This window comes from Nannospalax galili, unplaced genomic scaffold (assembly GCF_000622305.1).
Source record: "Nannospalax galili isolate Female #2095 unplaced genomic scaffold, S.galili_v1.0 scaffold155, whole genome shotgun sequence".
Taxonomy (NCBI): Eukaryota; Metazoa; Chordata; class Mammalia; order Rodentia; family Spalacidae; genus Nannospalax; species Nannospalax galili.
Genome location: NW_008339923.1, coordinates 6,272,191 through 6,290,613, shown reverse-complemented (window position 1 = coordinate 6,290,613; position 18,423 = coordinate 6,272,191). Strand labels below are relative to the sequence as shown.

Genomic DNA, 18,423 nt, shown 5'->3' with positions numbered 1-18,423 from the left:
ATTGCTACTGTATTTATATATTTGTAATTTTCTCAAAATGCCATCCTTTCTTTCGATTCCAAAGGCTGATTTAAAAAATGGTCATATCATACAGTTGGTCCAGATAAAACTGATTTATTTTTACTCTTAAGGGCATTTGAGGATCTGTTCCTCGGGGGTCACATGGGCTTGGGAGGAGCCCCTGGCTCCTTTCTTTTACCAGTTCTGCCTATGTGAAGATAAGTCACAGGTCCTGCTTGACCATGGTTGGCTTCACTTGGAAGCAAGGAGAAAATGATTCCTCTGTGTTGACCCTCCTTTTTATAGACTGGACACTGGTTCAAGTCTGTCTGGTGGGGTCTCCTCAGCTGCCTTGATCAAGAGGACAGGTGACCGACCACCATTATAGGACATTTTGAGAGATGCTCATAGTCCCCTGGAACTAGTCGACCTAGGAGGGCAAGGAGCAAAAAGTGTCCTTTATGTCCCTCTGACCAAATTATTATAGACCACAAGGTATGTCTGTTAAACACCCAAAAAGGTTAGTTCCACCACCCAAAAGGAAAGTATAACAAAAGATTAAATGGGCCAACATAATTTCATAAGAGTCCATATGTATAGCTAAAGGCTACATAACAAGCAATAATGCCAGACAAGCGATACCTTCTTTTGAGTTGATGGCCAGGGTAGCCAAAGGGATTCACAGATAGTAACCCAGCATAGAACATGGAAAATGAACAGCAGACCCCAATCTTATCCAAAGGAAAATAGACAACTGATTACCACTAGATGAACAGCTGACCCTCCTAAAACCCATTTCCCCCACAACACAGCAGACAGTAGCAGGGATATCAGAGTATAGGGCTCTAGTGGGGGGAGGGAGGCTATGGGAGGGTGCTACCTGGGAAGTGGGTGCAAAAATAAATAATTAAAAATAAAAATAATAATAATTCTTCAAAGCATAAAAAATTCCTCCTTAATAATTAGTAGATGTGAAAAACATTACCACTGAAATCTACCTGATGACTTTATATCCATGCTCAGATGCCAAGGAGCTCAGAAAGTAACCAACTGTGACTAGTAATAATCAGATATATAGAGATTAGAAACACATGTGCATCTTAGTGTCAATTGTATTAAAAATTAATTTTTCTGTATGAAACTGTGTATTTTAATAATGAAATGGAGATCTTTTTTAAAGTTTAAAACCTCATTTAATTTTATGTCTTTTAGGGTTTATATGGAGTACAATATTGTATAACTCTATCAATTCAACTGTAAACCTAAAAATTTACAGCCAATTTTTAAAGAGATACATGTTAGCTCTGGAAATTGTTATTGAATATGCCAATGCTGTTGTAATGAAATGCTCCTTCTAATTATATGGTTATTAAATAAATAATTTTAAAAAATGGTCATGTCAAGTTACAAGTACACAGTAGTACATTGATAGTTTTAAAAAGTTGTCTGGGACTGGAATTTATCTCTGTGGTAGAACACTTGCCTAGTGTGAGCAAGGAACAAGATTCAATGCCTAGCATCACAAATACATCACATACATTCTTCTAGACTATACAGAACAATAAAGTTTGAAGACACTTAGTTGGAGGATTTGGATGCCAACTATCTATCCATGCCTACTCTGGGGCTCTATTTCTAAGATATGCCTGAGGAAAACATCCCGCATTAGCCAAACACAACTTTCCAGTCTTTCTGTCCAAGGTAGCACTAATCTAGTCAGACACTCTATGGAAAGAAAGATTCATTTTCAAAACCTGAGAAAACACTGCAACAAACAGGGGCAAGGTTGACTGTTCCACATGAAGGAAGTACCCTCAAGAACAAACTCAGTTTCCAAGGTCCCAGGCTTCACTCCACACGGGGCTTGATCCTTGCAAAATATAATAAATAAAATAAAATAAAATAAAAACAAGCAAAATGAACTCTACAATTATTCCAGCTTAGTCCCTTCGGGGAGTCTGAAGGCTGCAGCCCCAGCTGAAACAGAGACCAGCAGATCTCCTGCAATGAAACAGAATGAGTAGAGGCCACGGGGAGGAGTTTGTAAGACAGAAGACCTGAGAAGATAGGACAGAACAGAGACCTGAGAAGATAGGACAGAACAGAGACCTGAGAAGATAGGACAGAACAGAGACCTGAGAAGGTAGGACAGAACAGAGACCTGAGAAGGTAGGACAGAACAGAGACCTGAGAAGATAGGACAGAACAGAGACCTGAGAAGGTAGGACAGAACAGAGACAGGGCACTTCCTGGACACCTGAAGATCATTCTGAAAGCCCAGCTTCTTAAATTGTGGGTGCAAAACCCTTAATCTGAGAGATGGCCCAGAATATTGGGGTCACAAAAATTTGTCATCAGCCAAAGTTTTCAGAACATACAAGGAGAAAAAATTCACTAAAAATCAAGCAGCACTGAATTGAAGGTGCTTCCGAGAGCAACTGCCCGTGTGACTTCACTGTAGCCTTGGGTAGGAACGCACACATGTACTTGTGGGCACACCATGTATCACCACTGAAACTGCAGTGTAGATTCAAAAACCACTGCATGCTATGAACGGCAGTGTTTGGGCTGCACATTCAAAGTTTTTTCACTCTTTTACATTTATTTGTGTGTGTGTGTGTGTGTGTGTGTGTGTGTGTAGGTCAGAGGACAATTAGCAATTGTTTGTTCTATCATTCATCATCCAAGTCCCAGGGATCAAACTCAGGTCATCAGGCTTGGCAAGAAGTGCATTTTAACCCACTGAGTTATCGCAGTAGGCCTGTCACTCTTACAGAAATATAATGGCTGAACTACAGAAGGAAATTCTTTAAATATTTCTTCTGCCATCTTTCCTTACCATATAAGTATCAAACTAGTATACCTTTGCATTGTATTGTGTTGGAAATTACATTTTTAAAATTGTTGTTTGAGGGCCACATTGACATACTCAGGAGGCAGTGGCAGGTGGATCTCTGTGAGATCAAAGCCAGACCCGCACGCCTAGTGAGTTCCAGGACAGCTGGGACTACTAGACAAGGAAACCCTGTCTCAAACAAAACAAACATAACAACAACAAATGTTGTTTAAGTCTGTGTCCTAGTTTACTTTTACTTTTTGCTGCTGTGAATAACACCATAAACAAAAGCAACTTGAGGAAAAAAGGATTTATTTCATCTTGTACTTCCAGGTCACAATCTATTATTGAGAGAAGTCAGGGCAGCGACTCAGGCAGAAGCAGAGGCAGGAACCACAGAGGAGAGTTGCTTGCTTGCTCTCTGGCTTATGTTCAAGTACTTTCTTATATAGCCCAGACCCACCTGCCTAGGGAAGGTACCACCTACCATCTGCTATGGGTTGGGCCTTTCTACATCAATTAACAATAAAGAAAATGCCCCACAGACATATCTACAGGTCAATCTAATCTAGGAAAGTCCTCAGTTGAGGTTCTCTTTATTGTCAATTTGTGTCAAGTTGACATAAAAAAACCACCAGTACAGTTGTTGACTTTGAATTTCATTAAAAAAAAATCATTACATGAATTTTGGCTTGGGATCAGGACAAAATATCTAACAATTTCTGAAATGGCTCTAACCATATTTTTGCCATTTTGGACTAAGTATTTATGTGAAGTGGTATTTTCAGCATTAGTGTTTATAAAATTAAGTTTTTATGCAACTTTGAAAAGCACTGAAGATTTTCTATATATTACAGTAGCAAATATTCAGCCAATGTTTAATTTTTAAGTAAAACTAAAGCACATGCATGGCATTAGTACACAATTTTGCTTCAGTAGTAAATAAGTGGTAAAGTTATATATATGCAAAAGAATTGCTTCAAAATAAACTCATGATCTATGATCACTAGTGTTTGACTTTGTAGATATATCTTATATGCCTGCATAGCTGGGGTCCTGAAAAAGTTTCTCAGCTGAAACAAAACAAAACAAAATCTGAAACAAGTCACAAGAGAAAAAGGCAGCAACATATAGATGAACAGCAATAAAAGATTTCTGAATATAAGTTATCAGAGGTAAAGGTCATCATCTTAGGATGAAATAGCTAAAACTCACTGGGTAAATATAGTTAATGTTCCTAGAAGTTTATGTACCTGATAATAAAGCTTCAGAATGGAAGGAGCAAAAACTGACAGAAATGAAGAAAAATAAACAAATCCACAATTATCATCAGGGATTTCAACACTTCTTGCTCTATAAGTGACATACTAAGCAGTCAGAAAATCAGTACTGACTTGAAAAGCATTATTAGCCAACTTGACATTACACCCAGTAATAGCAGAGCACACGTTCTTTTCAAGTGCACATGACACTCGCCAAACTACAACACATTCAGGATTTGAAGCAAATGTTAATAAACTTACAAGGATTCCAAACATACCAAGGTTATATTTTCTGACCATAACAGAATTTGATTAAGTAATCAGTAACATAAAATTAGCCAGAAAAATCACCAAATATTTGGAAACTAACATAAGTCAAAGTGGCCCATAGGTCCAAGAAGAAATCATAAAATATTTGAAACCTCAAAATTGTGGGATGCCAAGAACAAACACATGACTCAGGGGAAAACAAGCAGATGTATGAACTTTGGAAGTTGGTCCCAGAGTAAAGGAACCCTTGGACCTATTTCACCATAGAACCCTTTGGCTTTGAGTAAGCTGTTAAATCTTGCAGAACTTAACTTGAAACCGAAAAGCCCTTATCTCTCACTTGGCACTCGGCAGTCTATTAGTCAGGGTTACTGAATTTTTCATTCAGACATGTCTGATCTTGCTTATTAAATTAGAATCCCTTCAGAGGGGACATAAAGTGTGCTGGCATCCTTCACAGAGTGTGGCCCTCTGCTTACTGTATAAGAACAGCAGTGCCCTTACATTTTGCAGTCTGTTTTTGCTATGACCTCATCTTCCTGCCCGCAAATGTTAAATCCATTCTCATATTTTATCTAAACAGTCTCTGACCTGTGATGGTCTTTGGCCTTTACAGTGGTGCCAAAGCAAAATTTCAGTTTGGGTCTTTACCCAGGCTAGCGATGTTTGGTACTATTCTGGCAGCTCCCAGTAGCACCCAATCAGCCCCATGACCATGGGGGAAACAAGGAGCACTGCAGTGTGCTGGACTCCTACGTTGGGCTGCTAGGCAGGGAGATGGACTAAGTACATTTGTAACTTGCATTGCCTTCAGTATATAAAGGATTTGTAAGGAAAACGATCTGTAATATTTTCCAAAGCTACTGCTTCCAGGAACCTTCACCTTTTCTTTAAGCACGAAGCTTCTGATTTTGACTGTCGACTAGACCTGTCTCTGAGAAAAACAGACTATTCATAAGTCAGAAACATGCCCCAAGCCACACCTATCACTTTGCTTCACAACCGCTTTTTCTGTATTCTGAGAAAAAAGTACAAGTTAATGGGTAATTTGTTAAGGATGGAGACAATCAGGGTAGACTAGAGAGAAAGGAGAACAAATTAGAAGGACCTTTAGAAAGAAGGAAGTACAGCACTGCTCGCTGGAGGGATGGGGGAGGGAGAAGCAGCTGCTGTTGCTGCTCCTGCATTATGCTTGAACAACAGGGAGGAAGGAAAAAAAGGAAGGAGGAAAGAAGAGAAGGAGGAAGGAAAGAAGGGAGGGAAGAAAGGAAGAAAAGGAGGGAGGGAGAGGAAGGGAGAGAGAAGGTGAGAGGGAGGGAGCAGCAGGTAGTTAAATGATAGATGGTTGATGGACAGATGCACAGGTGAATGTGCTCAGTAACAGTAACTGGTCCAAGTGCTCTCACTTGCTATATAGCATTCTCACGGTCCCTCTGCAACAGCCTAGACAATGCAGGGTCCCCAGATCCTGCCTTCCAGGCCACCTGGCCCTTTTTCCCTCAGTTGCCTGTACTTAAATTCCTATTTCCTCCTCACCCCCTGCTGAGTACATGTGGAGGTTGGAAAACAACCACAGGTATCTCTTTAGGCACTATCTACTTTTTATTTTTTATTTTTAGTTTTTGAGATAGAGTCTCTCACAGATCCAGGGTTTGACAAATAGGCCCAGGCAGATTGGCCAGCAGGCCCCAGGGTTCTACCTGTCTCTGCCTCTCAAGTGCTGAGTTACCAGTACACACAATGACATCTAGCTTTCTTAGATGGTTTTTTTTTTTTTAACTTTTACAAAAACTTTATTGAGAATTTCATACATGTATATAAGGTATTTTGATCAAATCCATGCCCACTCCCTCCCCTCCAACATTTTCCCCTCTGAAGAGGTAACCCTAAAATCTTTTAAGGATTAGATACAAGCTCCCAAATACTTTTGACATTTTAGGCCTTTGGAACAGAGTATGTTGCTAACAGGCCCAAGGACATTTTGACTTTTAGCCAAGAAACTGGATACATTTCTTTGGGGTCTTTTTCCCCTAACTGCCTAGCCAATTCCTACCTCCTATTCTTATCACGAGGATCGAACTCAGATCATCATGCTTGCAAAGCAAGTGCTTTACCTAAACTGAGTCACCTCCTCAGGCCCCTATATTCATTTCTATGTTTGTTTGTTTTTAATGTGAGCTTTTATTTCTTTACATTTCCCCTTAAAAATTCTTTCACCTACATCTGGGGGATTCTTTTCTAGAAAGCTATCTAGAAATGTCTGTGCCAGATAAATAAAATTTACATATAAGGAAACCATCATAGGACCGTTTTGCATAGTATTTGCTATAAACAAAAATCCAACCAGGCTTCTGCAGTCATTTGTTCATCATAGAGAAGAATTCATCAGAACTCTGTCTCAGAAAGAGAGAGGTGGCTGAGCCATGCATGGTCAGCTGCCTTCCACATGAAGAGCTCACAGAAGCTGCACCAGTGTTCGGAAGGAGCTACCCTTCTCCACTTCAGTGCAATCTCAAGACTGGCAAATTCTAGCACATGGTTGGGGCTCTGCTGCTCCAAGAGTGTCTTTTTCATGGGTACTGACACACAGCTCAGTGTTAACGTTCACTCTTCAGAGTCCAGACTCAAGCACTTCATAGGCAGGCACACTCTGAACAAGTATCACTGTCCCCGCCACCACCGCCAACCATCCCCAAGTCTCAGCTTTCAAAATGCAGTGGTAAATTTGGTAACTTGGATATTTTAAATTCCGGACTGATTACACAGTTCTCTAAAACTGTTTTGTAGAGTTTTATTTTCATACTGGGCCAAGACAGTTCATCATTCTCTGTCCCCTAAGGGAAAAGAGAATCCACCTTTTAATAAATACCTGCAAGAGATTCCTGGGCCAGAGCATGCCCTTCCTGGGCTAAACCCTGGGAGCTTAAATCTAAAAGTTGTGCTTTTCACTGCAAAATACCGTCTGGTTGGTCCCACAAATGTATGTGGAGTTGTCCCTAGGTGCCTGGACTAGAAAATGTGCCCATCTTACAGGGTATATCTGGCAGAACATAGAACCTTGTTAAAACAACTTTTTTTGGTCTTTTTGAGACAAGGTCTCCCTCTAGCCCCAGCTGTCCTGGAACTCACTATGTAGACCAGGCTGGCCTTGAACTCACAGAGATCTGCCTGCCTCGGCCTCCCGAGTTCTGGGATTAAAGGAGTGCGCCACCAAAAACAATTTTTAAAAGTGTCAAAACTCACTTGAAAAGTTGAAGTAAGAGGAAGAGGACAAGGCTGAAAGAGTGAATGATGCCAGAGAAGAGTGAGGACAGAGTCGACCACTCAGTGATGCCCATTCCTTTAGCACCACCAGCACAGAGAGTGATGGCACAGAGCACACTTCCAATGGGAATGGATTCATTCCTTTGCTTTTCTTGATTAACGATCAGCTTAGATGGACATAAACTATCATAGTCATGGGTTTGGAACTAGGGTTCTTACTCAATTCAATTAAATACCTGGAAGTTAAGTTCACCAAAAGGAATCCCAGATATGATTCTATCCATGGTCTCTCATAACAAAGGTTTCCATAAATGTAAAAATATGATCCCCAAACATGGGTTATAGTAACTCAAATTCGCAGTACAGCTTACAGTTGTACAATAGTATGTCTTACATTGTCTCCAGATACTTATAAGTGTCCTATAACAGTATCCTAGAGACCCCATCCATTTGTGCCCTTCTCAGAAATAACAGAAGGGCAGACAATGGCCCCCCTCTTCCCTTGGTTCTAAGCCAACTGTAGTTTGGGCCAGGCTCCAGCCATGGTGCAAAAATCTTGACTTCAAGTCTTCTAAGAGCAAAGCTGGGGGGGTTGGGGGGTGTGTAATTGAGGCAGGCCACCCTGCTCCAGGGGACAAGGTCCCAGAGAAATGTCTACTGTGCTTGGAAACAGGGTAGCTCTGATGGAAACCAACTCTGGCTTGCAGTCCTGAGTTGTCACCATATTATCAAGTCACACTTGTCTCCCCTGCTGTGTGGAGAAACTGCTTTAGGGAACATTGCTGACTGTTGCAGGCTTTGTTTCCTGTAAGATTACTTCAGGAGCACACTGGTTGCCCATGCCATAGCACGATTTCTGCCAACTGGGCCACACAGCCGTTGAAAAATATAATCATGCAGAGGGTAGAATAGACTGAATATGCAAATGTTCAGAAAAAGAACTTCGGATATCCTGATTTTATTAACTGAAAATAAACATAAATTAACTGAAAATAAACTTAAATAGCTTCATCAAAATATCCACCCTTGGCCTAGTGGGAAAGTATAAGAAGTTTGAAACTCCAGTTTGGGTAAAAAGCTGTATATTTCTAAAAGAAAAGCTGGGCACAGTTGCACAGCTTACAATCCCAGCATTTGGGGGGTTGAAGCAGGAGGATAACAAATTCTAAGCCAGTCTGGGCTACAGAGGGGGACACTATTTCAAAACAAAGACAAGACACACAAGGCAAAAAACAAAAGTATATGTTAAGATGTGATGGTTAATGCTCCCAATTTAAAGGATTTAGCATCACCTGGGAGATGGGCCTCTGAGCTTCTCTATAGGGGATTATTCTGATTGTGTTCACTGAAGTGGGAAGACCTTCCCACTGTGGGTGGCACCACGCCCCAGGCAGGAATCTGGACTGTGAGAGAGTAGAGAAAGTGAGCTGAGCACTATCATGCATGCCTTCACTGCTTGCTTCTGATGGTACATCATGTGACCAGCTACTCCAAGTGCCTGATGTCTTGACTTCCCTGTTATGGCAGGCTGTGACCTGGAACTGTGACCTAAAATAAACCCTTCTCCCTTCAGTTGCTGTTCTCAGAACAGCAGGAACAGAAACTAATACAGGGGAATAATGACCTGGTAGAGGTTTAGTTCGCACAAAATAGTTTGACAAATGCAATATATTATATGAAGGTATTTTGCTTCAATTAGTTCATAGATGGAATGCTCCATTGCCAAATTCCAGAGAGCACCTTCTAAATCTCAAGCTTCTTTGTCAGTCAGTCTGTCTGTCAGTCAGTCAGTCTGTCTGTCTGTCTCTCTCTCTCTCTCTCTCTCTCCTTTCTCTCACACACACATACAGAAAGAAATTATTCAGTAGGTATCTCTTAGAAGACTAAGACATGAAGCTCAGGTTGTTTACCTTGGAACCCTAAAGTTTTATGAATCAAGTGCAAAGCATAGTCTGTAATACACAAGAGGCTTTGCCCAAGACGTTCATTTGTAAGCAGGCTATCTAAAAATCATAAATAAATGTTCTTCTGGAAACTATGGACTTCAAGTCATTTGGAGTCCCAGGCTGCTCATGAGGAGTCAACATAACTGACCATGAGATTATAGGACTGACAACTCGTTTTGTCATGCATTCTGAGGACTTTGTCTCCATTCATTGTCAACCTTGAATTGCCAAAGGTGAGTTCCCAGAAGAGAAGGAACAGGTACTGGAGCCCAGGAAAGGTACGGGGCGGGCGGGGTGGGGAGGCTAAGCAGATCAACAAGGTCTTTTGCCACTATAAATCATTAAGATATTTCTGGTTCCAGAAGGTTCTCTAGCTTTATTCCCATTCCTACCCACCCACCACACCACACACACACACACACACACACACACACACACACTCACACACTCCCATTTCTACCTGCCTCCTATAAGCCTCAATGCACTTCATCCTTAAGAATCTCAGAATAATTTGCCTCTGTCCTAAACCAGCCCAGAAACAAGCACACACTTTGACATTTACTTGGGAATCTTATTATTTGCATAGTAAGGTGCTGGCATTTGCTCCTCCCAACCCCTCCCTCCTATTTCTCAGTCTCACCACCCCATTTTGTTATTCGCCCCCATCTTGAACTATAAGAGTAAGAAAAAAAAAATGGAGGAAAGGCTCTAGGAAAACTTACCTTTGCTGAAATTGAACTAGAATCAAACAATAGGAAGAAGTCAATGACATCAAGGCAGGTGGAACCTTTGTAGCTGGACAGAGAGGGGATGGAGTGCAGGTAAGAGCTGGGCCCCATGGATGCTCTGAGGATAGGGGAGGCCCTACTAACAAGGAAGGACAGTGGCCGCACTGGGGCAGCGAAGCTGCAGAGAACTCTTATCCTATCTCCTTGCCCTGCTCTGGAAAGACCAACCATATCCCCATGTGATGAGGAAAGACCAGGAAGGGCAAGAGGGAGGCAGCCTTGGGAGAAATGTCCTGTCTGCTGAAGGGCAGGGAAGGGAGAAAGCTAGCTGGCAAAGCCAGGCTGAGGGATCCTATATATTAAGCCATACAATCCTGCTTATAAGCTGAGGATAGTAGTTAAGCCTGGGAAATGGACATAGAAAACCATAACAGTGTCTACATACCCTGAGCAAAACTTGACCTCAAGCTTTCCTGAGAGTTCACTGCCTTCCTTACCTCCACCTGATGCATCCCAGAAATGCTAGGTGATCCAACATGCTGATCCAGAGAAAGCCAGAACAGCATTGTGGCTAGGAATGCTGCACAGACCAAGACAACCTCCTTAGACTTTTAAGTCTTGGTGCCTTAACTGTCAGAGACAGGTAAGGACTACTGGTACAGCCTGAACGCTGAATGTCCCCACAGGCCTATGCATTAAAGGCTTGTTCTTAGGGTGTCTCTCTTGGGAGCTAGGGGAAACTTTAGGAAGCAGAACCTAGTGAAAAATCTTTAGGTCACTGGAGCTTATACTCTCAAAGGAGATAGATAGTGGGGGCCCAGGCCTCTACTCTTTTTGTTGCTTCCTGACCACTGATCATGAGATGAATAGTTCTGCTTTGCTACCCAATGTGCTATGCCACCAGAGCCTCAAAGCAACAGTCAACTAAACATGGACTAAAACTTTAAAAGCTGTGAGGCAAAAAGAACCTTTCCTCTTTATAAGTTGATTATCTGAGATGTTTTCTTATAGTGATGAAAAGTGAGCTAACACAATGACTAAGATTAAATACTTTCAGTGTCTGGCTTGGAGGCACTAATTCATTAGTCATTGCAATCATTATGATACTATTACTGTGAAATTCTGGAAGTCTTTTTTTTTTTTTTTTTTTGGTGACATACAACTTTAATCCCAGCATTTGGAAAGCAGAAGCAGGTGGACTGGAGGCCAGCCTGGTCTGCACAGCAAGTTCCAGGCCAGCTGGGGCTACATAATAAGAGTCTTATCTCAAACAGCAACAATAAAACAACAGCAACAGTGGGGCTAGGGAGATGGCTCAGAGGATAAAGCACTTGCCAGATAAGCCTGAGGACCTGAGTTTGGGTCCCTAGAGCCCAACATAAATGCTGGGAGCACCTGGGGACCGATTTATAATCCCAGCCCTCAGAAAGTGGATCTGTGGAGTAAGCTGGCTACTAGATTAGCTATACTGGTGAGCAGGGTTAAATTGAGAGGCCCTGCCTCAATGAAGAAGGTAGAAAGAAACTGAGGAAGACCTGATGTCAAACCTCAGACTTCACACACACACACACACACACACACACACACACACACACACAGAAGAGAACACATATGCGTGCTCAAGGGTACATACATATGCATCCATACACACTTGAACACAAATACATGCATACATGCACATGAAAAACAAAACAAAAACTGGGGCTGGAAAGACGGCTGAGTGGTTAAAAGCACATCGTGCTCTTGCAGAGGACTTGAATTTAGCTCTCAGTACCCACTTCGGGCAGATTACAACAGTAACTCCAGCTCCAGGAAAGCATTAGTTAAGGTGAGCCTCCTGCACCTTTACGGAACCTTTTTGTCTCAGGGCACCTTAGACTAAGACAGAAAGTTCTAGTTCCCTTTCTTCTTTAGTTCTTCCTTACCACTTCTGCTCACGCTGCCTGTAGGTTCTTTCACTGTCACCAGCTGTCACCCACACCCTGGTCTCTGAGCCTGGCATGCTGAGTGTTGAGCCGTCTAGCCTTACCTGTAGAGAAAGCAGATATGCCAGGCCTGGGTGGGATGAGACCTTGATTCCTGGCCCCTCAGACCCGGGTGCAGTCTTTGCCACTTCCCAGTGAATTCCCTGGGGGCAACCTCTTTGTCTTCCTGAGCACCAACTTCCCTTGTCAGTGAAATGGAGTTTGTTATAGCCTTCAACCAGTAGGGCATGGACACACACACACACACACACACACACACACACACACACACACACAGAGGTAATGTAGGTCTGTAGTAAACAGTCAGTTTGCTATTTTATTTGCTTTTGGGTTTTCTGGGACAGGGTCTCATGTAGCTCAGGCTGCCCTTAAACGCCTGATTCTCCTGCCTTCACCTCCTGAATGCTGAGATTAGAGATGTATGCCAGGTTTATGTGGTGCCAGGAGTCTAACCTGAGGCTTTGTATGTGCTTAGAAAGTACTCTACTGATTGAGCTATAGCTACACCCATCACTGATTTTATTTTATGAGTATGAGCATGGATGTGAGTGCACCATGTGTATGCAGTGCCCACAGAGGGCAGGGGAGGGGTCTGGATCTCAAAGAAATAGAGTTATGGACCAACCCAGGTCCTCTGGAAGAGCAGCCAGTGCTCTTAACCACTAAGCCATTTCTCTAGCACCCCCAACACTGTGTTTCTGTTTTGTTTCATTTTGGTTTGGTTTTGGTGTTTTTGAGTTGGGGTGTCCCTGTAGCACCAACTGGCCTGGAACCCACTATGCAGATTAGCCTGGCCTCGATCCCACAGAGATCCACCTGCCTCTGCCTCTTGAGTGCTAGGATCAAAGGTGCACACCACCACCCAGCCTCCCATCACTGTTTTTCGTTTTTTGTTTTTTGTTTTAATTTTTTTTACAAAACCTTATTGAGAATTTCATACATGCATATAAGGTGTTTTGATCAAATCCCACTCCCTCTCCTCCAACATTTCCCCCTCTGAAGAGGTAACTCTAAAATCTTTTAACGATTACATACAAGTTCCCAAATACTTTTGACATTTTTGGCCTTGGAACAGAGTGTGTTGCTAACAGGCCCAAGGACATTTTGACTTTTAGCCAAGAAACTGGCTACATTTCTTTGGGGTCTTTTTCCCCTAACTGCCTAGCCAATTCCTGCCTCCTATTCTTATCACACCATCCTCCGAAGGGGTTACCCAAATTGCCAATAGGGAATAGGGACACTGACTGCTCTGGCTTCTAAAATCTGGAAGTCTTTGTGATTATTAAAGTTTTTTTTTCCTCAATAAAGATCTAATACAAATCAGAAGTGAATATTTTAAAACTTGATTAATTTTTGTTTTATGTATATAAGGGTTATGCCTGCTGTATATACGTGCACCTCTGTCATGTGGTGCCAGTGTAGGACAGAAGACTGTGCCAGATCCCCTGGAAATGGCATTATAGATCATTGTTAGCTGCCATGTAGGTACTGGGATTCAAACCCAGATCTATGGGGGCAGCCAGTGCTCTTAACTGCTGAGCTATCGCTCCAGCCCCAGAAGTGAATACTTTTAAACTCACAGTATATTAACTTAGAACATGACTGAATTCTATCTGCTATTTTTGTACAGCTGTGAGCAAAATACTTGAAACAACTTAAGGAAACAAAAATTTATTTTGCTCACAGATTCAGAAGCTTCAATCCCTAGTTGTCTGGCCCCATTTCCTTGGGCAGAACACTATAGTGGCAGGATCACATTGACAAGAAAGCTGCATTTCTTGCAACATACAGGAATCAACGAACAAGAGGGGGCTAGAGACAGGACTCCAGCTATAAGCTCTGAAACCCACCCTCACTACGGACCTACTTGCTCCAGCTAGGCATCACCTCCTAAAGTTTCCACAGTCTCGCATAATAGTGCCATAAGATAGGGCACAAGCACTCAACACATTCACATGCAAACTGTAACAAGAATATTAGAGGTTTACATTTTGTCAGTCATGCAGACATCTGTGACATAATGCTAAAATAGCTAATGTTTCCTATGGAAAGAAATACCTTACTTTTGTATTGATGGTTTAACTGCATATCCAATTTATCAAAAACTTTCTTCAAGATTAGCTGCAATCTTGTGATACTGTAAGTGTAATTTTAATAGTTCATGCTCAGTACTTTGTCAAACAGTAAAATTGAGCATGACAGGGCAAAAAGCTAAAGTGTGCCAGTGAATTCAGGCTCAGCTTCTATTCCTTGAACCCAACGAAGAACAGGAAATTAGGACAACTGGCTTTAATCCTCATAAAGGGAGAATTTCCTTAAGAGCAGGCTGTGCTTCCAATGTGTGGTTAGGTTCATCCATTTAAATAAAGTACGCATGAGTTTTGTCTCAGGAATCAATCAGAATTTCACAACAAAGAAGGTCTATGTAGCCTCCAGTTTGCCTCTCATTGAGCCAGACAGGGTCTCCTGGACCAGCAGCTCCCAGGCCCTCCTCAGCTTTCAGCCACCTACTCAGGAGCTACTTCATCACATATATTTAATTATCCAAAGGAGGGTAAGAAGATGTGAAAAGAATAAATTAAATTCCACTCTGTCAATTTCATTTCTAGTTCACAGATCTCAAGCTATAAAGGGAGATAATATATTGGAAAATATGAGGTTTGTGGACAGCCCTTAATACACTCACTTGAGCTCCATCAACTGCTCATACCTGACAGAGAACAGTGTATTATGAGTATGCATAAGTCTGCACAAGTGCGTGCATCCTCCCCAGTATAGCTGGAAAATCTACACTTTGTCATTACAGTTATGAGTGTTGGGCTTCTGAGAAGAAAGACATCAAAGACTGCATCTGTACCTCCCGGGTAACCGGAAGGTAAAATGTTTGCCTACTTTAAAAAGGCAGTGTTGCACAGACTGCCCACACAGTCAAATATTATAATGGAGTCAAAATTTATATATTATATAATATATATATATAGCTCTTGTATCTATTTCATTAAACACATAAAACACCCACCCAGAAATCCATGATTGGAATCATCAACTCTGCTATGTTTATCTTTCCTCTGTCAATGCAATAGTGCACTTGGCAATTCATTTGAGGGTTTCTTGGGTGTCGAAATCACACACACACAATACACAAAAATAAGTGCAAGCAATTATGTTATAGGCACAAATACAGCCCTTTTGTATTAAAGTTATTATTTTGGTATTTAAGGGGCTTTCATTAGATGTCCACAAATCTTTGATGCTAAATGTGGGGAGGCAAAAGTTGAATAAATAGATGGACATGTGGATGAATAGTAAATTAGCTTTTAAAAATCTACAGAGATCAGATGTTATTTTAAATTCAAGGCAACGGCTAGGACACAGGATATTAGACACCTGCTTAATCACCTACACAGATTGAGAATCCCTTATTCAAAAGGTCCAGGACCAAAAGTGTTTTGAATTTGGGACTTTTTTCAGAAACTGAAATATTTGTAAACATATCATGAGATACCTTAGAGAGGAGCCCAAGTTAAGTGTGAGTCCATTTCTGTTTCATATACATGCCTTGAGTGCACAGCCAAAAGATAGTTGTATACAAAACTCTATGTGCACATGTGTGTTGGCCACACCCCATCAGGTGAAGCTGGGTGTGTAGTTTCCTGCTTGGGGGTGTCATGTCTCTCCTCAAAAAGTTTCAGATTTGGGAGCTTCTCACTTTTCAGATTTTAAGATTAACAAGGTCCTACTTGTATTTTCAGTAACTTTTGCCATATTAAAGCACAAGAAGGTTTTTTTTTTCTCTTTTCTATACTTGCTTCCAATATATTTCTCACCGTAAGTGGAATGTAAGAAACTGATCTCTGCTAAAGGAGGCATTTTGGAAAACACCTCTTTAGAAAACTGTCAGCACAAGAAAAATGATATTACCAACAATTTAAGCATTGAACACTGGACTCTGTGGAAAGACATGAACATTTTGCAGCAAAATAGAAAAATCTGGAAATACAGAGAGAATTGCTTTTCTCATGATGGGCATGACAGCCTAAGGCAAGACTCTCAAAGGAAACGCTGCTCAGGTGCCTTGGGAGAATGAATTCCACATTTAGCTACCACAGAAAGCAGCGGGAAAGGGGTGAAGACCATAAAAGCCTGGTGGAGAGCACTTCCGGTCAGAAGATGAGCTTGTTTCATAGACAGCTTCTATCCTGTTCATCATCTGGACCATCCTCAGCACCAGGGCATCTTACCAACCACCACTTTGGTCACTATGAACAAAGGTTCTAACTTTACCTCCTGGTTTCAATCAGTGAAAATAAAGCTGTTTTCCCTGTGTATATGAAATGCTCTCTGTCCCCTGAAAAATGGGCAAATGTATGACCAACACATACCCATCCAGGGAGCACCATCAAATGCAAAGTGGCTACAGTCTGTGGTCAGTCACATCCAAGGTCTCTACAAACCAACACTAAGTAAGGCCTCGGCAACTTCCATCCTCCTGCCAGTTCTTCCTTTTCTGTTTAGCTCACTCTTAAGTCAATCTATTTAATATTTTTCAATTTTCAACTGGATATGGGATGTAGTTTACTGTCAAGAGCCTTTGTTCAGCAAAAAAACAGACCATGTGTCTGATGCCTACCATAATAAATTGATATACTTTGGGCTGGCAAGATGGATCATCTGGTAAAAACATCTGATGCCAAGTTAGACAACTTGAGTTTGAACTCTGGGACCCACAGAGCAGGAGAAGAGAACCAACTTCTGGAAGTTGTTCACTGACCTCCACATGCATGCTATGGCATGTACAAGCAAGCATACATACACAGACAAATGTAATTGTAAAACAAATTGATACGTTTTTATTTCTAGATTCTCCTTTCCTCAAATAACTCTTAAGTTTCCAATCCCTGGTTTCTCCTTGAAGATCCTTTTCCTTTACTTTCTGTGATCTTTGATTATTTTGATGTCATTTGTTTATGCTGACCATATTGCATGCCAGTTGATTTCATAGGCTGCTTGCATTATTTGTCTGTGAAATCATCATAATTGGGAATCATTTATCCCTGTGCAGGTCCCAAAGAATCCTGCCTTGTAGAAACATCCATGAGGAGGTCCTATGAAGTTTGCTCATAAGCAGAGCAAATTTAACATTCATTTCTGAGACTAAGAATTCCACACAAAGAAACTCAGGCTCATCATAAATGAAAAAACAAGTTAAGGGCCCACTTTTCAAGGTGAGATCAGTGAAGTGTAGCTCCAGAGGACTCTCTCTCCAGGACTCTGCCCATGCCCAGTGGTTCAGCTCCCCTCCAGACCCTGCTGAACATTCTCCTCCAGGTTATTCTCCTTGCCTTCCAAAGTTGTGGCCTCCCTCTTCCTTTACAACACCTGAAAATATGTCTTTCTTGGGAGACAAGTGAGCATTTCGTGTGTGTGTGTGTGTGTGTGTGTGTGTGTGTGTGTGTGTGCATATATCTTAATATTAATATTTATTTTTATTTTATGTGAATGGGTGTATTGCCTGCCTGTATATAAGTGTACCAGTATTGTGAAGGGCCTGCAGAGATCAGAGAAGGATGTCAGATTCCCTGAAACTGGAGTTATGAATGGTTGATAGCTACCATGTGGGTGCTGGAAATTGAACCTGGGTCCTCTATAAGAGCAGCCAGTGCTCTTATCTGCTGAGCCATCTCTCCAGCCCTCAAATATATGTATTTTCTTTTTGTATATTTTTATTGAATATTTGTGTATTTCATACATAACATCTTAGTCATCTTTATACCCCTTTTACCTTCCCATAGCCCCACACTGGATTTCATGCATTCTGTCATTTATGTTAAGGCCTATGGAGTCAAGTTAGTGTCCCCAGACATCCTTCAGTCTAAGTTCATTCACTGAGGTCTAGTCAGCCTATCTAGAGTTCCTCCCTTTACAGTCCCTCCCTTTAAGAGGATCACCCAACAGTAATCAGCTGCCCAATATTTTTTTAGCTAAATTTGGGGCCTGCTGCCATTTCCACAGTTCTGTGCTGGGTTTTTGACTACTTGAGTTTGCATGGGTCTTGTGCATATTGTCACCATTGCTGTAAGTTCAAATATATATTTTTTAATTTTTAAAAATTTTTAGAAGTATTTCGTTACA

At 41.5% G+C, this 18,423-nt stretch overlaps 1 protein-coding gene across 4 annotated transcripts in view; it reads right to left on the bottom strand.

The window, feature by feature from the left end:
* The window catches only part of Ptprm (protein tyrosine phosphatase receptor type M), a 794,765-nt gene that overhangs the window by 562,626 nt on the left and 213,716 nt on the right, over positions 1 to 18,423 (bottom strand). The gene's annotated exons all lie outside the window — the stretch shown is intronic.